Source organism: Pipistrellus hanaki (assembly GCF_964339955.1).
Source record: "Pipistrellus hanaki genome assembly, chromosome: 5".
NCBI lineage: Eukaryota > Metazoa > Chordata > Mammalia > Chiroptera > Vespertilionidae > Pipistrellus > Pipistrellus hanaki.
Genome location: NC_140507.1, coordinates 97,797,015 through 97,823,224, shown reverse-complemented (window position 1 = coordinate 97,823,224; position 26,210 = coordinate 97,797,015).

Genomic DNA, 26,210 nt, shown 5'->3' with positions numbered 1-26,210 from the left:
AGGATTCATACAGTGTTTGATGTTATCTTAACTCGAATTAAGGATTTCTCTTATCTTAGCTACCTTTTCTACACTAAGAACTGACTTGGAGATTCTCTTTCAGCTGTTCTAAACAAGTTCTCATCTGTTTACAGTCATTTTCAATGAATTATTCATGTTTTCATGTAGTTTCCTATATTCTGCCTTCTGGTCCAAGTATAAGCTTTGCCCACTTTATCAAACAACTTCCTACACACTGTTATGAACTGAGGCAGCTAGGGAACATTGTCTCTCAACTGTGTTATAGAGTGTAGTACTACATTTCAGTGAAGTGTAAGGCTTTCCAAAGCTGCCGAACGTGTTTCTTTCTCTATTTCAATGGTATTCTGCCTTGTATAACACACATTTACCACTCTAGTCTCCCTTAAGTAAAGAATATAGGATTCATACAGTGTTTCATGTGATCTTAACTCGAATTAAGGATTTCCCGGATCTTAGCTACCTTTTCTACATTAAGAACAGACTTGGAGAATCTCTTTCAGCTGTTCTAAACAAGTTCTCATCTGTTTACAGTCATTTTCACTGAATTATTCATGTTTTCATGTAGTTTCCTATATTCTGCCTTCTGGCCCAAGTATAAGCTTTGCCCACTTTATCAAACAACTTCCTACACACTGTTATGAACTGAGGCAGCTCGGGAACATTGTCTCTCAACTGTGTTATCGAGTGTAGTACTACATTTCAGTGAAGTATAAGGCTTTCCAAAGCTGCCGAACGTGTTTCTTTCTCTATTTCAATGGTATTCTGCCTTGTATAACACACATTTACCACTCTAGTCTCCTTTAAGTAATGAATATAGGATTCATACAGTGTTTGATGTTATCTTAACTCGAATTAAGGATTTCCCTTATCTTAGCTACCTTTTCTACACTAAGAACTGACTTGGAGATTCTCTTTCAGCTGTTCTAAACAAGTTCTCATCTGTTTACAGTCATTTTCACTGAATTATTCATGTTTTCATGTAGTTTCCTATATTCTGCCTTCTGGTCCAAGTATAAGCTTTGCCCACTTTATCAAACAACTTCCTACACACTGTTATGAACTGAGGCAGCTAGGGAACATTGTCTCTCAACTGTGTTATAGAGTGTAGTACTACATTTCAGTGAAGTGTAAGGCTTTCCAAAGCTGCCGAACGTGTTTCTTTCTCTATTTCAATGGTATTCTGCCTTGTATAACACACATTTACCACTCTAGTCTCACTTAAGTAAAGAATATAGGATTCATACAGTGTTTCATGTGATCTTAACTCGAATTAAGGATTTCCCGGATCTTAGCTACCTTTTCTACATTAAGAACAGACTTGGAGAATCTCTTTCAGCTATTCTAAACAAGTTCTCATCTGTTTACAGTCATTTTCACTGAATTATTCATGTTTTCATGTAGTTTCCTATATTCTGCCTTCTGGCCCAAGTATAAGCTTTGCCCACTTTATCAAACAACTTCCTACACACTGTTATGAACTGAGGCAGCTCGGGAACATTATCTCTCAACTGTGTTATAGAGTTTAGTACTACATTTCAGTGAAGGGTAAGGCTTTCCAAAGCTGCCGAACGTGTTTCTTTCTCTATTTCAATGGTATTCTCCTTATATAACACACATTTACCACTCTAGTCTCCTTTAAGTAAACAATATAGGATTCATACAGTGTTTGATGTTATCTTAACTCGAATCAAGGATTTCCCTTATCTTAGCTACCTTTTCTACACTAAGAACTGACTTGGAGATTCTCTTTCAGCTCTTCTAAACAAGTTCTCATCTGTTTACAGACATTTTCAATGAATTATTCATGTTTTCATGTAGTTTCCTATATTCTGCCTTCTGGTCCAAGTATAAGCTTTGCCCACTTTATCAAACAACTTCCTACACACTGTTATGAACTGAGGCAGCTAGGGAACATTGTCTCTCAACTGTGTTATAGAGTGTAGTACTACATTTCAGTGAAGTATAAGGCTTTCCAAAGCTGCCGAACGTGTTTCTTTCTCTATTTCAATGGTATTCTGCCTTGTATAACACACATTTACCACTCTAGTCTCCTTTAAGTAATGAATATAGGATTCATACAGTGTTTGATGTTATCTTAACTCGAATTAAGGATTTCCCTTATCTTAGCTACCTTTTCTACACTAAGAACTGACTTGGAGATTCTCTTTCAGCTGTTCTAAACAAGTTCTCATCTGTTTACAGTCATTTTCACTGAATTATTCATGTTTTCATGTAGTTTCCTATATTCTGCCTTCTGGTCCAAGTATAAGCTTTGCCCACTTTATCAAACAACTTCCTACACACTGTTATGAACTGAGGCAGCTAGGGAACATTGTCTCTCAACTGTGTTATAGAGTGTAGTACTACATTTCAGTGAAGTATAAGGCTTTCCAAAGCTGCCGAACGTGTTTCTTTCTCTATTTCAATGGTATTCTGCCTTGTATAACACACATTTACCACTCTAGTCTCCCTTAAGTAAAGAATATAGGATTCATACAGTGTTTCATGTGATCTTAACTCGAATTAAGGATTTCCCGGATCTTAGCTACCTTTTCTACATTAAGAACAGACTTGGAGAATCTCTTTCAGCTGTTCTAAACAAGTTCTCATCTGTTTACAGTCATTTTCACTGAATTATTCATGTTTTCATGTAGTTTCCTATATTCTGCCTTCTGGCCCAAGTATAAGCTTTGCCCACTTTATCAAACAACTTCCTACACACTGTTATGAACTGAGGCAGCTCGGGAACATTGTCTCTCAACTGTGTTATCGAGTGTAGTACTACATTTCAGTGAAGTATAAGGCTTTCCAAAGCTGCCGAACGTGTTTCTTTCTCTATTTCAATGGTATTCTGCCTTGTATAACACACATTTACCACTCTAGTCTCCTTTAAGTAATGAATATAGGATTCATACAGTGTTTGATGTTATCTTAACTCGAATTAAGGATTTCCCTTATCTTAGCTACCTTTTCTACACTAAGAACTGACTTGGAGATTCTCTTTCAGCTGTTCTAAACAAGTTCTCATCTGTTTACAGTCATTTTCACTGAATTATTCATGTTTTCATGTAGTTTCCTATATTCTGCCTTCTGGTCCAAGTATAAGCTTTGCCCACTTTATCAAACAACTTCCTACACACTGTTATGAACTGAGGCAGCTAGGGAACATTGTCTCTCAACTGTGTTATAGAGTGTAGTACTACATTTCAGTGAAGTGTAAGGCTTTCCAAAGCTGCCGAACGTGTTTCTTTCTCTATTTCAATGGTATTCTGCCTTGTATAACACACATTTACCACTCTAGTCTCCCTTAAGTAAAGAATATAGGATTCATACAGTGTTTCATGTGATCTTAACTCGAATTAAGGATTTCCCGGATCTTAGCTACCTTTTCTACATTAAGAACAGACTTGGAGAATCTCTTTCAGCTATTCTAAACAAGTTCTCATCTGTTTACAGTCATTTTCACTGAATTATTCATGTTTTCATGTAGTTTCCTATATTCTGCCTTCTGGCCCAAGTATAAGCTTTGCCCACTTTATCAAACAACTTCCTACACACTGTTATGAACTGAGGCAGCTCGGGAACATTGTCTCTCAACTGTGTTATAGAGTTTAGTACTACATTTCAGTGAAGGGTAAGGCTTTCCAAAGCTGCCGAACGTGTTTCTTTCTCTATTTCAATGGTATTCTGCCTTGTATAACACACATTTACCACTCTAGTCTACTTTAAGTAATGAATATAGGATTCATACAGTGTTTGATGTTATCTTAACTCGAATTAAGGATTTCCCTTATCTTAGCTACCTTTTCTACACTAAGAACTGACTTGGAGATTCTCTTTCAGCTGTTCTAAACAAGTTCTCATCTGTTTACAGTCATTTTCACTGAATTATTCATGTTTTCATGTAGTTTCCTATATTCTGCCTTCTGGTCCAAGTATAAGCTTTGCCCACTTTATCAAACAACTTCCTACACACTGTTATGAACAGAGGGAGCTGGGGAACATTGCCTCTCAACTGTGTTATAGAGTGTAGTACTACATTTCAGTGAAGTGTAAGGCTTTCCAAAGCTGCCGAAAGTGTTTCTTTCTCTATTTCAATGGTATTCTCCTTATATAACACACATTTACCACTCTAGTCTCCTTTAAGTAAACAATATAGGATTCATACAGTGTTTGATGTTATCTTAACTCGAATCAAGGATTTCCCTTATCTTAGCTACCTTTTCTACACTAAGAACTGACTTGGAGATTCTCTTTCAGCTCTTCTAAACAAGTTCTCATCTGTTTACAGACATTTTCAATGAATTATTCATGTTTTCATGTAGTTTCCTATATTCTGCCTTCTGGTCCAAGTATAAGCTTTGCCCACTTTATCAAACAACTTCCTACACACTGTTATGAACTGAGGCAGCTAGGGAACATTGTCTCTCAACTGTGTTATAGAGTGTAGTACTACATTTCAGTGAAGTATAAGGCTTTCCAAAGCTGCCGAACGTGTTTCTTTCTCTATTTCAATGGTATTCTGCCTTGTATAACACACATTTACCACTCTAGTCTCCTTTAAGTAATGAATATAGGATTCATACAGTGTTTGATGTTATCTTAACTCGAATTAAGGATTTCCCTTATCTTAGCTACCTTTTCTACACTAAGAACTGACTTGGAGATTCTCTTTCAGCTGTTCTAAACAAGTTCTCATCTGTTTACAGTCATTTTCACTGAATTATTCATGTTTTCATGTAGTTTCCTATATTCTGCCTTCTGGTCCAAGTATAAGCTTTGCCCACTTTATCAAACAACTTCCTACACACTGTTATGAACTGAGGCAGCTAGGGAACATTGTCTCTCAACTGTGTTATAGAGTGTAGTACTACATTTCAGTGAAGTGTAAGGCTTTCCAAAGCTGCCGAACGTGTTTCTTTCTCTATTTCAATGGTATTCTGCCTTGTATAACACACATTTACCACTCTAGTCTCCTTTAAGTAATGAATATAGGATTCATACAGTGTTTGATGTTATCTTAACTCGAATTAAGGATTTCCCTTATCTTAGCTACCTTTTCTACACTAAGAACTGACTTGGAGATTCTCTTTCAGCTGTTCTAAACAAGTTCTCATCTGTTTACAGTCATTTTCACTGAATTATTCATGTTTTCATGTAGTTTCCTATATTCTGCCTTCTGGTCCAAGTATAAGCTTTGCCCACTTTATCAAACAACTTCCTACACAATGTTATGAACTGAGGCAGCTCGGGAACATTGTCTCTCAACTGTGTTATCGAGTGTAGTACTACATTTCAGTGAATTGTAAGGCTTTCCAAAGCTGCCGAACGTGTTTCTTTCTTTATTTCAATGGTATTCTGCCTTGTATAACACACATTTACCACTCTAGTCTCCTTTAAGTAATGAATATAGGATTCATACAGTGTTTGATGTTATCTTAACTCGAATTAAGGATTTCCCTTATCTTAGCTACCTTTTCTACACTAAGAACTGACTTGGAGATTCTCTTTCAGCTGTTCTAAACAAGTTCTCATCTGTTTACAGTCATTTTCACTGAATTATTCATGTTTTCATGTAGTTTCCTATGTTCTGCCTTCTGGTCCAAGTATAAGCTTTGCCCACTTTATCAAACAACTTCCTACACACTGTTATGAACTGAGGCAGCTAGGGAACATTGTCTCTCAACTGTGTGATAGAGTGTAGTACTACATTTCAGTGAAGTGTAAGGCTTTCCAAAGCTGCCGAACGTGTTTCTTTCTCTATTTCAATGGTATTCTGCCTTGTATAACACACATTTACCTCTCTAGTCTCCTTTAAGTAAAGAATATAGGATTCATACAGTGTTTCATGTGAATTTAACTGGAATTACGGATTTCCCTTATCTTAGCTACCTTTTCTACACTAAGAACTGACTTGGAGAATCTCTTTCAGCTGTTCTAAACAAGTTCTCATCTGTTTACAGTCATTTTCACTGAATTATTCATGTTTTGATGTAATTTCCTATATTCTGCCTTCTGGTCCAAGTATAAGCTTTGCCCACTTTATCAAACAACTTCCTACACACTGTTATGAACTGAGGCAGCTCGGGAACATTGTCTCTCAACTGTGTGATAGAGTGTAGTACTACATTTCAGTGAAGTGTAAGGCTTTCCAAAGCTGCCGAACGTGTTTCTTTCTCTATTTCAATGGTATTCTGCCTTGTATAACACACATTTACCACTCTAGTCTCCTTTAAGTAAAGAATATAGGATTCATACAGTGTTTCATGTGATCTTAACTCGAATTAAGGATTTCCCTTATCTGAGCTACCTTTTCTATACTAAGAACTGACTTGGAGATTCTCTTTCAGCTGTTCTAAACAAGTTATCATCTGTTTACAGTCATTTTCAATGAATTATTCATGTTTTCATGTAGTTTCCTATATTCTGCCTTCTGGTCCAAGTATAAGCTTTGCCCACTTTATCAAACAACTTCCTACACACTGTTATGAACTGAGGCAGCTAGGGAACATTGTCTCTCAACTGTGTTATAGAGTGTAGTACTACATTTCAGTGAAGTGTAAGGCTTTCCAAAGCTGCCGAACGTGTTTCTTTCTCTATTTCAATGGTATTTTGCCTTGTATAACACACATTTACCACTCTAGTCTCCTTTAAGTAAAGAATATAGGATTCATACAGTGTTTCATCTGATCTTAACTCGAATTAAGGATTTCCCTTATCTTAGCTACCTTTTCTATACTAAGAACTGACTTGGAGATTCTCTTTCAGCTGTTCTAAACAAGTTCTCATCTGTTTACAGTCATTTTCACTGAATTATTCATGTTTTCATGTAGTTTCCTATATTCTGCCTTCTGGCCCAAGTATAAGCTTTGCCCACTTTATCAAACAACTTCCTACACACTGTTATGAACTGAGGCAGCTCGGGAACATTGTCTCTCAACTGTGTTATAGAGTGTAGTACTACATTTCAGTGAAGGGTAAGGCTTTCCAAATCTGCCGAACGTGTTTCTTTCTCTATTTCAATGGTATTCTGCCTTGTATAACACACATTTACCACTCTAGTCTACTTTAAGTAATGAATATAGGATTCATACAGTGTTTGATGTTATCTTAACTCGAATTAAGGATTTCCCTTATCTTAGCTACCTTTTCTACACTAAGTACTGACTTGGAGAATCTCTTTCAGCTGTTCTAAACAAGTTCTCATCTGTTTACAGTCATTTTCACTGAATTATTCATGTTTTCATGTAGTTTCCTATATTCTGCCTTCTGGTCCAAGTATAAGCTTTGCCCACTTTATCAAACAACTTCCTACACACTGTTATGAACTGAGGCAGCTCGGGAACATTGTCTCTCAACTGTGTGATAGAGTGTAGTACTACATTTCAGTGAAGTGTAAGGCTTTCCAAAGCTGCCGAACGTGTTTCTTTCTCTATTTCAATGGTATTCTGCCTTGTATAACACACATTTACCACTCTAGTCTCCTTTAAGTAAAGAATATAGGATTCATACAGTGTTTCATGTGATCTTAACTCGAATTAAGGATTTCCCTTATCTGAGCTACCTTTTCTATACTAAGAACTGACTTGGAGATTCTCTTTCAGCTGTTCTAAACAAGTTATCATCTGTTTACAGTCATTTTCAATGAATTATTCATGTTTTCATGTAGTTTCCTATATTCTGCCTTCTGGTCCAAGTATAAGCTTTGCCCACTTTATCAAACAACTTCCTACACACTGTTATGAACTGAGGCAGCTAGGGAACATTGTCTCTCAACTGTGTTATAGAGTGTAGTACTACATTTCAGTGAAGTGTAAGGCTTTCCAAAGCTGCCGAACGTGTTTCTTTCTCTATTTCAATGGTATTTTGCCTTGTATAACACACATTTACCACTCTAGTCTCCTTTAAGTAAAGAATATAGGATTCATACAGTGTTTCATCTGATCTTAACTCGAATTAAGGATTTCCCTTATCTTAGCTACCTTTTCTATACTAAGAACTGACTTGGAGATTCTCTTTCAGCTGTTCTAAACAAGTTCTCATCTGTTTACAGTCATTTTCAATGAATTATTCATGTTTGCATGTAGTTTCCTATATTCTGCCTTCTGGTCCAAGTATAAGCTTTGCCCACTTTATCAAACAACTTCCTACACACTGTTATGAACTGAGGCAGCTAGGGAACATTGTCTCTCAACTGTGTTATAGAGTGTAGTACTACATTTCAGTGAGGTGTAAGGCTTTCCAAAGCTGCCGAACGTGTTTCTTTCTCTATTTCAATGGTATTCTGCCTTATATAACACATATTTACCACTCTAGTCTCCTTTAAGTAAACAATATAGGATTCATACAGTGTTTGATGTTATCTTAACTCGAATTAAGGATTTCTCTTATCTTAGCTACCTTTTCTACACTAAGAACTGACTTGGAGATTCTCTTTCAGCTGTGCTAAACAAGTTCTCATCTGTTTACAGTCATTTTCAATGAATTATTCATGTTTTCATGTAGTTTCCTATATTCTGCCTTCTGGTCCAAGTATAAGCTTTGCCCACTTTATCAAACAACTTCCTACACACTGTTATGTACTGAGGCAGCTAGGGAACATTGTCTCTCAACTGTGTTATAGAGTGTAGTACTACATTTCAGTGAAGTGTAAGGCTTTCCAAAGCTGCCGAACGTGTTTCTTTCTCTATTTCAATGGTATTCTGCCTTGTATAACACACATTTACCACTCTAGTCTCCTTTAAGTAAAGAATATAGGATTCATACAGTGTTTCATGTGATCTTAACTCGAATTAAGGATTTCCCGGATCTTAGCTACCTTTTCTACATTAAGAACAGACTTGGAGAATCTCTTTCAGCTGTTCTAAACAAGTTCTCATCTGTTTACAGTCATTTTCACTGAAATATTCATGTTTTCATGTAGTTTCCTATATTCTGCCTTCTGGCCCAAGTATAAGCTTTGCCCACTTTATCAAACAACTTCCTACACACTGTTATGAACTGAGGCAGCTCGGGAACATTGTCTCTCAACTGTGTTATCGAGTGTAGTTCTACATTTCAGTGAAGTATAAGGCTTTCCAAAGCTGCCGAACGTGTTTCTTTCTCTATTTCAATGGTATTCTGCCTTGTATAACACACATTTACCACTCTAGTCTCCTTTAAGTAATGAATATAGGATTCATACAGTGTTTGATGTTATCTTAACTCGAATTAAGGATTTCCCTTATCTTAGCTACCTTTTCTACACTAAGAACTGACTTGGAGATTCTCTTTCAGCTGTTCTAAACAAGTTCTCATCTGTTTACAGTCATTTTCACTGAATTATTCATGTTTTTATGTAGTTTCCTATATTCTGCCTTCTGGTCCAAGTATAAGCTTTGCCCACTTTATCAAACAACTTCCTACACACTGTTATGAACTGAGGCAGCTAGGGAACATTGTCTCTCAACTGTGTTATAGAGTGTAGTACTACATTTCAGTGAAGTGTAAGGCTTTCCAAAGCTGCCGAACGTGTTTCTTTCTCTATTTCAATGGTATTCTGCCTTGTATAACACACATTTACCACTCTAGTCTCCCTTAAGTAAAGAATATAGGATTCATACAGTGTTTCATGTGATCTTAACTCGAATTAAGGATTTCCCGGATCTTAGCTACCTTTTCTACATTAAGAACAGACTTGGAGAATCTCTTTCAGCTATTCTAAACAAGTTCTCATCTGTTTACAGTCATTTTCACTGAATTATTCATGTTTTCATGTAGTTTCCTATATTCTGCCTTCTGGCCCAAGTATAAGCTTTGCCCACTTTATCAAACAACTTCCTACACACTGTTATGAACTGAGGCAGCTCGGGAACATTGTCTCTCAACTGTGTTATAGAGTGTAGTACTACATTTCAGTGAAGGGTAAGGCTTTCCAAATCTGCCGAACGTGTTTCTTTCTCTATTTCAATGGTATTCTGCCTTGTATAACACACATTTACCACTCTAGTCTACTTTAAGTAATGAATATAGGATTCATACAGTGTTTGATGTTATCTTAACTCGAATTAAGGATTTCCCTTATCTTAGCTACCTTTTCTACACTAAGAACTGACTTGGAGATTCTCTTTCAGCTGTTCTAAACAAGTTCTCATCTGTTTACAGTCATTTTCACTGAATTATTCATGTTTTCATGTAGTTTCCTATATTCTGCCTTCTGGTCCAAGTATAAGCTTTGCCCACTTTATCAAACAACTTCCTACACACTGTTATGAACTGAGGGAGCTGGGGAACATTGCCTCTCAACTGTGTTATAGAGTGTAGTACTACATTTCAGTGAAGTGTAAGGCTTTCCAAAGCTGCCGAAAGTGTTTCTTTCTCTATTTCAATGGTATTCTCCTTATATAACACACATTTACCACTCTAGTCTCCTTTAAGTAAACAATATAGGATTCATACAGTGTTTGATGTTATCTTAACTCGAATTAAGGATTTCCCTTATCTTAGCTACCTTTTCTACACTAAGAACTGACTTGGAGATTCTCTTTCAGCTGCTCTAAACAAGTTCTCATCTGTTTACAGTCATTTTCACTGAATTATTCATGTTTTCATGTAGTTTCCTATATTCTGCCTTCTGGTCCAAGTATAAGCTTTGCCCACTTTATCAAACAACTTCCTACACACTGTTATGAACTGAGGCAGCTAGGGAACATTGTCTCTCAACTGTGTGATAGAGTGTAGTACTACATTTCAGTGAAGTGTAAGGCTTTCCAAAGCTGCCGAACGTGTTTCTTTCTCTATTTCAATGGTATTCTGCCTTGTATAACACACATTTACCACTCTAGTCTCCTTTAAGTAAAGAATATAGGATTCATACAGTGTTTCATGTGATCTTAACTCGAATTAAGGATTTCCCTTATCTTAGCTACCTTTTCTATACTAAGAACTGACTTGGAGATTCTCTTTCAGCTGTTCTAAACAAGTTCTCATCTGTTTACAGTCATTTTCAATGAATTATTCATGTTTTCATGTAGTTTCCTATATTCTGCCTTCTGGTCCAAGTATAAGCTTTGCCCACTTTATCAAACAACTTCCTACACACTGTTATGAACTGAGGCAGCTAGGGAACATTGTCTCTCAACTGTGTTATAGAGTGTAGTACTACATTTCAGTGAAGTGTAAGGCTTTCCAAAGCTGCCGAACGTGTTTCTTTCTCTATTTCAATGGTATTCTGCCTTGTATAACACACATTTACCACTCTAGTCTCCCTTAAGTAAAGAATATAGGATTCATACAGTGTTTCATGTGATCTTAACTCGAATTAAGGATTTCCCGGATCTTAGCTACCTTTTCTACATTAAGAACAGACTTGGAGAATCTCTTTCAGCTATTCTAAACAAGTTCTCATCTGTTTACAGTCATTTTCACTGAATTATTCATGTTTTCATATAGTTTCCTATATTCTGCCTTCTGGCCCAAGTATAAGCTTTGCCCACTTTATCAAACAACTTCCTACACACTGTTATGAACTGAGGCAGCTCGGGAACATTGTCTCTCAACTGTGTTATAGAGTGTAGTACTACATTTCAGTGAAGGGTAAGGCTTTCCAAATCTGCCGAACGTGTTTCTTTCTCTATTTCAATGGTATTCTGCCTTGTATAACACACATTTACCACTCTAGTCTACTTTAAGTAATGAATATAGGATTCATACAGTGTTTGATGTTATCTTAACTCGAATTAAGGATTTCCCTTATCTTAGCTACCTTTTCTACACTAAGAACTGACTTGGAGATTCTCTTTCAGCTGTTCTAAACAAGTTCTCATCTGTTTACAGTCATTTTCACTGAATTATTCATGTTTTCATGTAGTTTCCTATATTCTGCCTTCTGGTCCAAGTATAAGCTTTGCCCACTTTATCAAACAACTTCCTACACACTGTTATGAACTGAGGGAGCTGGGGAACATTGCCTCTCAACTGTGTTATAGAGTGTAGTACTACATTTCAGTGAAGTGTAAGGCTTTCCAAAGCTGCCGAAAGTGTTTCTTTCTCTATTTCAATGGTATTCTCCTTATATAACACACATTTACCACTCTAGTCTCCTTTAAGTAAACAATATAGGATTCATACAGTGTTTGATGTTATCTTAACTCGAATTAAGGATTTCCCTTATCTTAGCTACCTTTTCTACACTAAGAACTGACTTGGAGATTCTCTTTCAGCTGTTCTAAACAAGTACTCATCTGTTTACAGTCATTTTCACTGAATTATTCATGTTTTCATGTATTTTCCTATATTCTGCCTTCTGGTCCAAATATAAGCTTTGCCCACTTTATCAAACAACTTCCTACACACTGTTATGAACTGAGGCAGCTCGGGAACATTGTCTCTCAACTGTGTGATAGAGTGTAGTACTACATTTCAGTGAAGTGTAAGGCTTTCCAAAGCTGCCGAACGTGTTTCTTTCTCTATTTCAATGGTATTCTGCCTTGTATAACACACATTTACCACTCTAGTCTCCTTTAAGTAATGAATATAGGATTCATACAGTGTTTAATGTTATCTTAACTCGAATTAAGGATTTCCCTTATCTTAGCTACCTTTTCTACACTAAGAACTGACTTGGAGATTCTCTTTCAGCTGCTCTAAACAAGTTCTCATCTGTTTACAGTCATTTTCACTGAATTATTCATGTTTTCATGTAGTTTCCTATATTCTGCCTTCTGGTCCAAGTATAAGCTTTGCCCACTTTATCAAACAACTTCCTACACACTGTTATGAACTGAGGCAGCTAGGGAACATTGTCTCTCAACTGTGTGATAGAGTGTAGTACTACATTTCAGTGAAGTGTAAGGCTTTCCAAAGCTGCCGAACGTGTTTCTTTCTCTATTTCAATGGTATTCTGCCTTGTATAACACACATTTACCACTCTAGTCTCCTTTAAGTAAAGAATATAGGATTCATACAGTGTTTCATGTGATCTTAACTCGAATTAAGGATTTCCCTTATCTTAGCTACCTTTTCTATACTAAGAACTGACTTGGAGATTCTCTTTCAGCTGTTCTAAACAAGTTCTCATCTGTTTACAGTCATTTTCAATGAATTATTCATGTTTTCATGTAGTTTCCTATATTCTGCCTTCTGGTCCAAGTATAAGCTTTGCCCACTTTATCAAACAACTTCCTACACACTGTTATGAACTGAGGCAGCTAGGGAACATTGTCTCTCAACTGTGTTATAGAGTGTAGTACTACATTTCAGTGAAGTGTAAGGCTTTCCAAAGCTGCCGAACGTGTTTCTTTCTCTATTTCAATGGTATTCTGCCTTGTATAACACACATTTACCACTCTAGTCTCCTTTAAGTAAAGAATATAGGATTCATACAGTGTTTCATGTGATCTTAACTCGAATTAAGGATTTCCCGGATCTTAGCTACCTTTTCTACATTAAGAACAGACTTGGAGAATCTCTTTCAGCTGTTCTAAACAAGTTCTCATCTGTTTACAGTCATTTTCACTGAATTATTCATGTTTTCATGTAGTTTCCTATATTCTGCCTTCTGGCCCAAGTATAAGCTTTGCCCACTTTATCAAACAACTTCCTACACACTGTTATGAACTGAGGCAGCTCGGGAACATTGTCTCTCAACTGTGTTATCGAGTGTAGTACTACATTTCAGTGAAGTATAAGGCTTTCCAAAGCTGCCGAACGTGTTTCTTTCTCTATTTCAATGGTATTCTGCCTTGTATAACACACATTTACCACTCTAGTCTCCTTTAAGTAATGAATATAGGATTCATACAGTGTTTGATGTTATCTTAACTCGAATTAAGGATTTCCCTTATCTTAGCTACCTTTTCTACACTAAGAACTGACTTGGAGATTCTCTTTCAGCTGTTCTAAACAAGTTCTCATCTGTTTACAGTCATTTTCACTGAATTATTCATGTTTTCATGTAGTTTCCTATATTCTGCCTTCTAGTCCAAGTATAAGCTTTGCCCACTTTATCAAACAACTTCCTACACACTGTTATGAACTGAGGGAGCTGGGGAACATTGCCTCTCAACTGTGTTATAGAGTGTAGTACTACATTTCAGTGAAGTGTAAGGCTTTCCAAAGCTGCCGAAAGTGTTTCTTTCTCTATTTCAATGGTATTCTCCTTATATAACACACATTTACCACTCTAGTCTCCTTTAAGTAAACAATATAGGATTCATACAGTGTTTGATGTTATCTTAACTCGAATTAAGGATTTCCCTTATCTTAGCTACCTTTTCTACACTAAGAACTGACTTGGAGATTCTCTTTCAGCTGTTCTAAACAAGTTCTCATTTGTTTACAGTCATTTTCACTGAATTATTCATGTTTTCATGTATTTTCCTATATTCTGCCTTCTGGTCCAAGTATAAGCTTTGCCAACTTTATCAAACAACTTCCTACACACTGTTATGAACTGAGGCAGCTCGGGAACATTGTCTCTCAACTGTGTGATAGAGTGTAGTACTACATTTCAGTGAAGTGTAAGGCTTTCCAAAGCTGCCGAACGTGTTTCTTTCTCTATTTCAATGGTATTCTGCCTTGTATAACACACATTTACCACTCTAGTCTCCTTTAAGTAATGAATATAGGATTCATACAGTGTTTAATGTTATCTTAACTCGAATTAAGGATTTCCCTTATCTTAGCTACCTTTTCTACACTAAGAACTGACTTGGAGATTCTCTTTCAGCTGTTCTAAACAAGTTCTCATCTGTTTACAGTCATTTTCACTGAATTATTCATGTTTTCATGTAGTTTCCTATATTCTGCCTTCTGGTCCAAGTATAAGCTTTGCCCACTTTATCAAACAACTTCCTACACACTGTTATGAACTGAGGCAGCTAGGGAACATTGTCTCTCAACTGTGTGATAGAGTGTAGTACTACATTTCAGTGAAGTGTAAGGCTTTCCAAAGCTGCCGAACGTGTTTCTTTCTCTATTTCAATGGTATTCTGCCTTGTATAACACACATTTACCACTCTAGTCTCCTTTAAGTAAAGAATATAGGATTCATACAGTGTTTCATGTGATCTTAACTCGAATTAAGGATTTCCCTTATCTTAGCTACCTTTTCTATACTAAGAACTGACTTGGAGATTCTCTTTCAGCTGTTCTAAACAAGTTCTAATCTGTTTACAGTCATTTTCAATGAATTATTCATGTTTTCATGTAGTTTCCTATATTCTGCCTTCTGGTCCAAGTATAAGCTTTGCCCACTTTATCAAACAACTTCCTACACACTGTTATGAACTGAGGCAGCTAGGGAACATTGTCTCTCAACTGTGTTATAGAGTGTAGTACTACATTTCAGTGAAGTATAAGGCTTTCCAAAGCTGCCGAACGTGTTTCTTTCTCTATTTCAATGGTATTCTGCCTTGTATAACACACATTTACCACTCTAGTCTCCTTTAAGTAATGAATATAGGATTCATACAGTGTTTGATGTTATCTTAACTCGAATTAAGGATTTCCCTTATCTTAGCTACCTTTTCTACACTAAGAACTGACTTGGAGATTCTCTTTCAGCTGTTCTAAACAAGTTCTCATCTGTTTACAGTCATTTTCACTGAATTATTCATGTTTTCATGTAGTTTCCTATATTCTGCCTTCTGGTCCAAGTATAAGCTTTGCCCACTTTATCAAACAACTTCCTACACACTGTTATGAACTGAGGCAGCTAGGGAACATTGTCTCTCAACTGTGTTATAGAGTGTAGTACTACATTTCAGTGAAGTGTAAGGCTTTCCAAAGCTGCCGAACGTGTTTCTTTCTCTATTTCAATGGTATTCTGCCTTGTATAACACACATTTACCACTCTAGTCTCCCTTAAGTAAAGAATATAGGATTCATACAGTGTTTCATGTGATCTTAACTCGAATTAAGGATTTCCCGGATCTTAGCTACCTTTTCTACATTAAGAACAGACTTGGAGAATCTCTTTCAGCTATTCTAAACAAGTTCTCATCTGTTTACAGTCATTTTCACTGAATTATTCATGTTTTCATGTAGTTTCCTATATTCTGCCTTCTGGCCCAAGTATAAGCTTTGCCCACTTTATCAAACAACTTCCTACACACTGTTATGAACTGAGGCAGCTCGGGAACATTGTCTCTCATCTGTGTTATAGAGTGTAGTACTACATTTCAGTGAAGGGTAAGGCTTTCCAAAGCTGCCGAACGTGTTTCTTTCTCTATTTCAATGGTATTCTGCCTTGTATAACACACATTTACCACTCTAGTCTACTTAAAGTAATGAATATAGGATTCATACAGTGTTTGATGTTATCTTAACTCGAATTAAGGATTTCCCTTATCTTAGCTACCTTTTCTACACTAAGAACTGACTTGGAGAATCTCTTTCAGCTGTTCTAAACAAGTTCTCATCTGTTTACAGTCATTTTCACTGAATTATTCATGTTTTCATGTAATTTCCTATATTCTGCCTTCTGGTCCAAGTATAAGCTTTGCCCACTTTATCAAACAACTTCCTACACACTGTTATGAACTGAGGCAGCTCGGGAACATTGTCTCTCAACTGTGTGATAGAGTGTAGTACTACATTTCAGTGAAGTGTAAGGCTTTCCAAAGCTGCCGAACGTGTTTCTTTCTCTATTTCAATGGTATTCTGCCTTGTATAACACACATTTACCACTCTAGTCTCCTTTAAGTAATGAATATAGGATTCATACAGTGTTTAATGTTATCTTAACTCGAATTAAGGATTTCCCTTATCTTAGCTACCTTTTCTACACTAAGAACTGACTTGGAGATTCTCTTTCAGCTGTTCTAAACAAGTTCTCATCTGTTTACAGTCATTTTCACTGAATTATTCATGTTTTCATGTAGTTTCCTATATTCTGCCTTCTGGTCCAAGTATAAGCTTTGCCCACTTTATCAAACAACTTCCTACACACTGTTATGAACTGAGGCAGCTAGGGAACATTGTCTCTCAACTGTGTGATAGAGTGTAGTACTACATTTCAGTGAAGTGTAAGGCTTTCCAAAGCTGCCGAACGTGTTTCTTTCTCTATTTCAATGGTATTCTGCCTTGTATAACACACATTTACCACTCTAGTCTCCTGTAAGTAAAGAATATAGGATTCATACAGTGTTTCATGTGATCTTAACTCGAATTAAGGATTTCCCTTATCTTAGCTACCTTTTCTATACTAAGAACTGACTTGGAGATTCTCTTTCAGCTGTTCTAAACAAGTTCTCATCTGTTTACAGTCATTTTCAATGAATTATTCATGTTTTCATGTAGTTTCCTATATTCTGCCTTCTGGTCCAAGTATAAGCTTTGCCCACTTTATCAAACAACTTCCTACACACTGTTATGTACTGAGGCAGCTAGGGAACATTGTCTCTCAACTGTGTTATAGAGTGTAGTACTACATTTCAGTGAGGTGTAAGGCTTTCCAAAGCTGCCTAACGTGTTTCTTTCTCTATTTCAATGGTATTCTGCCTTGTATAACACACATTTACCACTCTAGTCTCCCTTAAGTAAAGAATATAGGATTCATACAGTGTTTCATGTGATCTTAACTCGAATTAAGGATTTCCCGGATCTTAGCTACCTTTTCTACATTAAGAACAGACTTGGAGAATCTCTTTCAGCTATTCTAAACAAGTTCTCATCTGTTTACAGTCATTTTCACTGAATTATTCATGTTTTCATGTAGTTTCCTATATTCTGCCTTCTGGCCCAAGTATAAGCTTTGCCCACTTTATCAAACAACTTCCTACACACTGTTATGAACTGAGGCAGCTCGGGAACATTGTCTCTCAACTGTGTTATAGAGTGTAGTACTACATTTCAGTGAAGGGTAAGGCTTTCCAAATCTGCCGAACGTGTTTCTTTCTCTATTTCAATGGTATTCTGCCTTGTATAACACACATTTACCACTCTAGTCTACTTTAAGTAATGAATATAGGATTCATACAGTGTTTGATGTTATCTTAACTCGAATTAAGGATTTCCCTTATCTTAGCTACCTTTTCTACACTAAGAACTGACTTGGAGATTCTCTTTCAGCTGTTCTAAACAAGTTCTCATCTGTTTACAGTCATTTTCACTGAATTATTCATGTTTTCATGTAGTTTCCTATATTCTGCCTTCTGGTCCAAGTATAAGCTTTGCCCACTTTATCAAACAACTTCCTACACACTGTTATGAACTGAGGCAGCTAGGGAACATTGTCTCTCAACTGTGTTATAGAGTGTAGTACTACATTTCAGTGAAGTGTAAGGCTTTCCAAAGCTGCCGAACGTGTTTCTTTCTCTATTTCAATGGTATTCTGCCTTGTATAACACACATTTACCACTCTAGTCTCCTTTAAGTAATGAATATAGGATTCATACAGTGTTTGATGTTATCTTAACTCGAATTAAGGATTTCCCTTATCTTAGCTACCTTTTCTACACTAAGAACTGACTTGGAGATTCTCTTTCAGCTGTTCTAAACAAGTTCTCATCTGTTTACAGTCATTTTCACTGAATTATTCATGTTTTCATGTAGTTTCCTATATTCTGCCTTCTGGTCCAAGTATAAGCTTTGCCCACTTTATCAAACAACTTCCTACACAATGTTATGAACTGAGGCAGCTCGGGAACATTGTCTCTCAACTGTGTTATCGAGTGTAGTACTACATTTCAGTGAATTGTAAGGCTTTCCAAAGCTGCCGAACGTGTTTCTTTCTTTATTTCAATGGTATTCTGCCTTGTATAACACACATTTACCACTCTAGTCTCCTTTAAGTAATGAATATAGGATTCATACAGTGTTTGATGTTATCTTAACTCGAATTAAGGATTTCCCTTATCTTAGCTACCTTTTCTACACTAAGAACTGACTTGGAGATTCTCTTTCAGCTGTTCTAAACAAGTTCTCATCTGTTTACAGTCATTTTCACTGAATTATTCATGTTTTCATGTAGTTTCCTATATTCTGCCTTCTGGTCCAAGTATAAGCTTTGCCCACTTTATCAAACAACTTCCTACACACTGTTATGAACTGAGGCAGCTAGGGAACATTGTCTCTCAACTGTGTGATAGAGTGTAGTACTACATTTCAGTGAAGTGTAAGGCTTTCCAAAGCTGCCGAACGTGTTTCTTTCTCTATTTCAATGGTATTCTGCCTTGTATAACACACATTTACCTCTCTAGTCTCCTTTAAGTAAAGAATATAGGATTCATACAGTGTTTCATGTGAATTTAACTGGAATTACGGATTTCCCTTATCTTAGCTACCTTTTCTACACTAAGAACTGACTTGGAGAATCTCTTTCAGCTGTTCTAAACAAGTTCTCATCTGTTTACAGTCATTTTCACTGAATTATTCATGTTTTCATGTAGTTTCCTATATTCTGCCTTCTGGTCCAAGTATAAGCTTTGCCCACTTTATCAAACAACTTCCTACACAATGTTATGAACTGAGGGAGCTCGGGAACATTGTCTCTCAACTGTGTTATCGAGTGTAGTACTACATTTCAGTGAATTGTAAGGCTTTCCAAAGCTGCCGAACGTGTTTCTTTCTTTATTTCAATGGTATTCTGCCTTGAATAACACACATTTACCACTCTAGTCTCCTTTAAGTAATGAATATAGGATTCATACAGTGTTTGATGTTATCTTAACTCGAATTAAGGATTTCCCTTATCTTAGCTACCTTTTCTACACTAAGAACTGACTTGGAGATTCTCTTTCAGCTGTTCTAAACAAGTTCTCATCTGTTTACAGTCATTTTCACTGAATTATTCATGTTTTCATGTAGTTTCCTATATTCTGCCTTCTGGTCCAAGTATAAGCTTTGCCCACTTTATCAAACAACTTCCTACACACTGTTATGAACTGAGGCAGCTAGGGAACATTGTCTCTCAACTGTGTGATAGAGTGTAGTACTACATTTCAGTGAAGTGTAAGGCTTTCCAAAGCTGCCGAACGTGTTTCTTTCTCTATTTCAATGGTATTCTGCCTTGTATAACACACATTTACCTCTCTAGTCTCCTTTAAGTAAAGAATATAGGATTCATACAGTGTTTCATGTGAATTTAACTGGAATTACGGATTTCCCTTATCTTAGCTACCTTTTCTACACTAAGAACTGACTTGGAGATTCTCTTTCAGCTGCTCTAAACAAGTTCTCATCTGTTTACAGTCATTTTCACTGAATTATTCATGTTTTCATGTAGTTTCCTATATTCTGCCTTCTGGTCCAAGTATAAGCTTTGCCCACTTTATCAAACAACTTCCTACACACTGTTATGAACTGAGGCAGCTAGGGAACATTGTCTCTCAACTGTGTGATAGAGTGTAGTACTACATTTCAGTGAAGTGTAAGGCTTTCCAAAGCTGCCGAACGTGTTTCTTTCTCTATTTCAATGGTATTCTGCCTTGTATAACACACATTTACCACTCTAGTCTCCTTTAAGTAAAGAATATAGGATTCATACAGTGTTTCATGTGATCTTAACTCGAATTAAGGATTTCCCTTATCTTAGCTACCTTTTCTATACTAAGAACTGACTTGGAGATTCTCTTTCAGCTGTTCTAAACAAGTTCTCATCTGTTTACAGTCATTTTCAATGAATTATTCATGTTTTCATGTAGTTTCCTATATTCTGCCTTCTGGTCCAAGTATAAGCTTTGCCCACTTTATCAAACAACTTCCTACACACTGTTATGAACTGAGGCAGCTAGGGAACATTGTCTCTCAACTGTGTTATAGAGTGTAGTACTACATTTCAGTGAAGTGTAAGGCTTTCCAAAGCTGCCGAACGTGTTTCTTTCTCTATTTCAATGGTATTCTGCCTTGTATAACACACATTTACCACTCTAGTCTCCTTTAAGTAAAGAATATAGGATTCATACAGTGTTTCATGTGATCTTAACTCGAATTAAGGATTTCCCGGATCTTAGCTACCTTTTCTACATTAAGAACAGACTTGGAGAATCTCTTTCAGCTGTTCTAAACAAGTTCTCATCTGTTTACAGTCATTTTCACTGAATTATTCATGTTTTCATGTAGTTTCCTATATTCTGCCTTCTGGCCCAAGTATAAGCTTTGCCCACTTTATCAAACAACTTCCTACACACTGTTATGAACTGAGGCAGCTCGGGAACATTGTCTCTCAACTGTGTTATCGAGTGTAGTACTACATTTCAGTGAAGTATAAGGCTTTCCAAAGCTGCCGAACGTGTTTCTTTCTCTATTTCAATGGTATTCTGCCTTGTATAACACACATTTACCACTCTAGTCTCCTTTAAGTAATAAATATAGGATTCATACAGTGTTTGATGTTATCTTAACTCGAATTAAGGATTTCCCTTATCTTAGCTACCTTTTCTACACTAAGAACTGACTTGGAGATTCTCTTTCAGCTGTTCTAAACAAGTTCTCATCTGTTTACAGTCATTTTCACTGAATTATTCATGTTTTCATGTAGTTTCCTATATTCTGCCTTCTAGTCCAAGTATAAGCTTTGCCCACTTTATCAAACAACTTCCTACACACTGTTATGAACTGAGGGAGCTGGGGAACATTGCCTCTCAACTGTGTTATAGAGTGTAGTACTACATTTCAGTGAAGTGTAAGGCTTTCCAAAGCTGCCGAAAGTGTTTCTTTCTCTATTTCAATGGTATTCTCCTTATATAACACACATTTACCACTCTAGTCTCCTTTAAGTAAACAATATAGGATTCATACAGTGTTTGATGTTATCTTAACTCGAATTAAGGATTTCCCTTATCTTAGCTATCTTTTCTACACTAAGAACTGACTTGGAGATTCTCTTTCAGCTGTTCTAAACAAGTTCTCATTTGTTTACAGTCATTTTCACTGAATTATTCATGTTTTCATGTATTTTCCTATATTCTGCCTTCTGGTCCAAGTATAAGCTTTGCCCACTTTATCAAACAACTTCCTACACACTGTTATGAACTGAGGCAGCTCGGGAACATTGTCTCTCAACTGTGTGATAGAGTGTAGTACTACATTTCAGTGAAGTGTAAGGCTTTCCAAAGCTGCCGAACGTGTTTCTTTCTCTATTTCAATGGTATTCTGCCTTGTATAACACACATTTACCACTCTAGTCTCCTTTAAGTAATGAATATAGGATTCATACAGTGTTTAATGTTATCTTAACTCGAATTAAGGATTTCCCTTATCTTAGCTACCTTTTCTACACTAAGAACTGACTTGGAGATTCTCTTTCAGCTGTTCTAAACAAGTTCTCATCTGTTTACAGTCATTTTCACTGAATTATTCATGTTTTCATGTAGTTTCATATATTCTGCCTTCTGGTCCAAGTATAAGCTTTGCCCACTTTATCAAACAACTTCCTACACACTGTTATGAACTGAGGCAGCTAGGGAACATTGTCTCTCAACTGTGTGATAGAGTGTAGTACTACATTTCAGTGAAGTGTAAGGCTTTCCAAAGCTGCCGAACGTGTTTCTTTCTCTATTTCAATGGTATTCTGCCTTGTATAACACACATTTACCACTCTAGTCTCCTTTAAGTAAAGAATATAGGATTCATACAGTGTTTCATGTGATCTTAACTCGAATTAAGGATTTCCCTTATCTTAGCTACCTTTTCTATACTAAGAACTGACTTGGAGATTCTCTTTCAGCTGTTCTAAACAAGTTCTCATCTGTTTACCGTCATTTTCAATGAATTATTCATGTTTTCATGTAGTTTCCTATATTCTGCCTTCTGGTCCAAGTATAAGCTTTGCCCACTTTATCAAACAACTTCCTACACACTGTTATGAACTGAGGCAGCTAGGGAACATTGTCTCTCAACTGTGTTATAGAGTGTAGTACTACATTTCAGTGAAGTATAAGGCTTTCCAAAGCTGCCGAACGTGTTTCTTTCTCTATTTCAATGGTATTCTGCCTTGTATAACACACATTTACCACTCTAGTCTCCTTTAAGTAATGAATATAGGATTCATACAGTGTTTGATGTTATCTTAACTCGAATTAAGGATTTCCCTTATCTTAGCTACCTTTTCTACACTAAGAACTGACTTGGAGATTCTCTTTCAGCTGTTCTAAACAAGTTCTCATCTGTTTACAGTCATTTTCACTGAATTATTCATGTTTTCATGTAGTTTCCTATATTCTGCCTTCTGGTCCAAGTATAAGCTTTGCCCACTTTATCAAACAACTTCCTACACACTGTTATGAACTGAGGCAGCTAGGGAACATTGTCTCTCAACTGTGTTATAGAGTGTAGTACTACATTTCAGTGAAGTGTAAGGCTTTCCAAAGCTGCCGAACGTGTTTCTTTCTCTATTTCAATGGTATTCTGCCTTGTATAACACACATTTACCACTCTAGTCTCCCTTAAGTAAAGAATATAGGATTCATACAGTGTTTCATGTGATCTTAACTCGAATTAAGGATTTCCCGGATCTTAGCTACCTTTTCTACATTAAGAACAGACTTGGAGAATCTCTTTCAGCTATTCTAAACAAGTTCTCATCTGTTTACAGTCATTTTCACTGAATTATTCATGTTTTCATGTAGTTTCCTATATTCTGCCTTCTGGCCCAAGTATAAGCTTTGCCCACTTTATCAAACAACTTCCTACACACTGTTATGAACTGAGGCAGCTCGGGAACATTGTCTCTCATCTGTGTTATAGAGTGTAGTACTACATTTCAGTGAAGGGTAAGGCTTTCCAAAGCTGCCGAACGTGTTTCTTTCTCTATTTCAATGGTATTCTGCCTTGTATAACACACATTTACCACTCTAGTCTACTTAAAGTAATGAATATAGGATTCATACAGTGTTTGATGTTATCTTAACTCGAATTAAGGATTTCCCTTATCTTAGCTACCTTTTCTACACTAAGAACTGACTTGGAGAATCTCTTTCAGCTGTTCTAAACAAGTTCTCATCTGTTTACAGTCATTTTCACTGAATTATTCATGTTTTCATGTAATTTCCTATATTCTGCCTTCTGGTCCAAGTATAAGCTTTGCCCACTTTATCAAACAACTTCCTACACACTGTTATGAACTGAGGCAGCTCGGGAACATTGTCTCTCAACTGTGTGATAGAGTGTAGTACTACATTTCAGTGAAGTGTAAGGCTTTCCAAAGCTGCCGAACGTGTTTCTTTCTCTATTTCAATGGTATTCTGCCTTGTATAACACACATTTACCACTCTAGTCTCCTTTAAGTAATGAATATAGGATTCATACAGTGTTTAATGTTATCTTAACTCGAATTAAGGATTTCCCTTATCTTAGCTACCTTTTCTACACTAAGAACTGACTTGGAGATTCTCTTTCAGCTGTTCTAAACAAGTTCTCATCTGTTTACAGTCATTTTCACTGAATTATTCATGTTTTCATGTAGTTTCCTATATTCTGCCTTCTGGTCCAAGTATAAGCTTTGCCCACTTTATCAAACAACTTCCTACACACTGTTATGAACTGAGGCAGCTAGGGAACATTGTCTCTCAACTGTGTGATAGAGTGTAGTACTACATTTCAGTGAAGTGTAAGGCTTTCCAAAGCTGCCGAACGTGTTTCTTTCTCTATTTCAATGGTATTCTGCCTTGTATAACACACATTTACCACTCTAGTCTCCTGTAAGTAAAGAATATAGGATTCATACAGTGTTTCATGTGATCTTAACTCGAATTAAGGATTTCCCTTATCTTAGCTACCTTTTCTATACTAAGAACTGACTTGGAGATTCTCTTTCAGCTGTTCTAAACAAGTTCTCATCTGTTTACAGTCATTTTCAATGAATTATTCATGTTTTCATGTAGTTTCCTATATTCTGCCTTCTGGTCCAAGTATAAGCTTTGCCCACTTTATCAAACAACTTCCTACACACTGTTATGTACTGAGGCAGCTAGGGAACATTGTCTCTCAACTGTGTTATAGAGTGTAGTACTACATTTCAGTGAGGTGTAAGGCTTTCCAAAGCTGCCTAACGTGTTTCTTTCTCTATTTCAATGGTATTCTGCCTTGTATAACACACATTTACCACTCTAGTCTCCCTTAAGTAAAGAATATAGGATTCATACAGTGTTTCATGTGATCTTAACTCGAATTAAGGATTTCCCGGATCTTAGCTACCTTTTCTACATTAAGAACAGACTTGGAGAATCTCTTTCAGCTATTCTAAACAAGTTCTCATCTGTTTACAGTCATTTTCACTGAATTATTCATGTTTTCATGTAGTTTCCTATATTCTGCCTTCTGGCCCAAGTATAAGCTTTGCCCACTTTATCAAACAACTTCCTACACACTGTTATGAACTGAGGCAGCTCGGGAACATTGTCTCTCAACTGTGTTATAGAGTGTAGTACTACATTTCAGTGAAGGGTAAGGCTTTCCAAATCTGCCGAACGTGTTTCTTTCTCTATTTCAATGGTATTCTGCCTTGTATAACACACATTTACCACTCTAGTCTACTTTAAGTAATGAATATAGGATTCATACAGTGTTTGATGTTATCTTAACTCGAATTAAGGATTTCCCTTATCTTAGCTACCTTTTCTACACTAAGAACTGACTTGGAGATTCTCTTTCAGCTGTTCTAAACAAGTTCTCATCTGTTTACAGTCATTTTCACTGAATTATTCATGTTTTCATGTAGTTTCCTATATTCTGCCTTCTGGTCCAAGTATAAGCTTTGCCCACTTTATCAAACAACTTCCTACACACTGTTATGAACTGAGGGAGCTGGGGAACATTGCCTCTCAACTGTGTTATAGAGTGTAGTACTACATTTCAGTGAAGTGTAAGGCTTTCCAAAGCTGCCGAAAGTGTTTCTTTCTCTATTTCAATGGTATTCTCCTTATATAACACACATTTACCACTCTAGTCTCCTTTAAGTAAACAATATAGGATTCATACAGTGTTTGATGTTATCTTAACTCGAATTAAGGATTTCCCTTATCTTAGCTACCTTTTCTACACTAAGAACTGACTTGGAGATTCTCTTTCAGCTGTTCTAAACAAGTTCTCATCTGTTTACAGTCATTTTCACTGAATTATTCATGTTTTCATGTATTTTCCTATATTCTGCCTTCTGGTCCAAATATAAGCTTTGCCCACTTTATCAAACAACTTCCTACACACTGTTATGAACTGAGGCAGCTCGGGAACATTGTCTCTCAACTGTGTGATAGAGTGTAGTACTACAT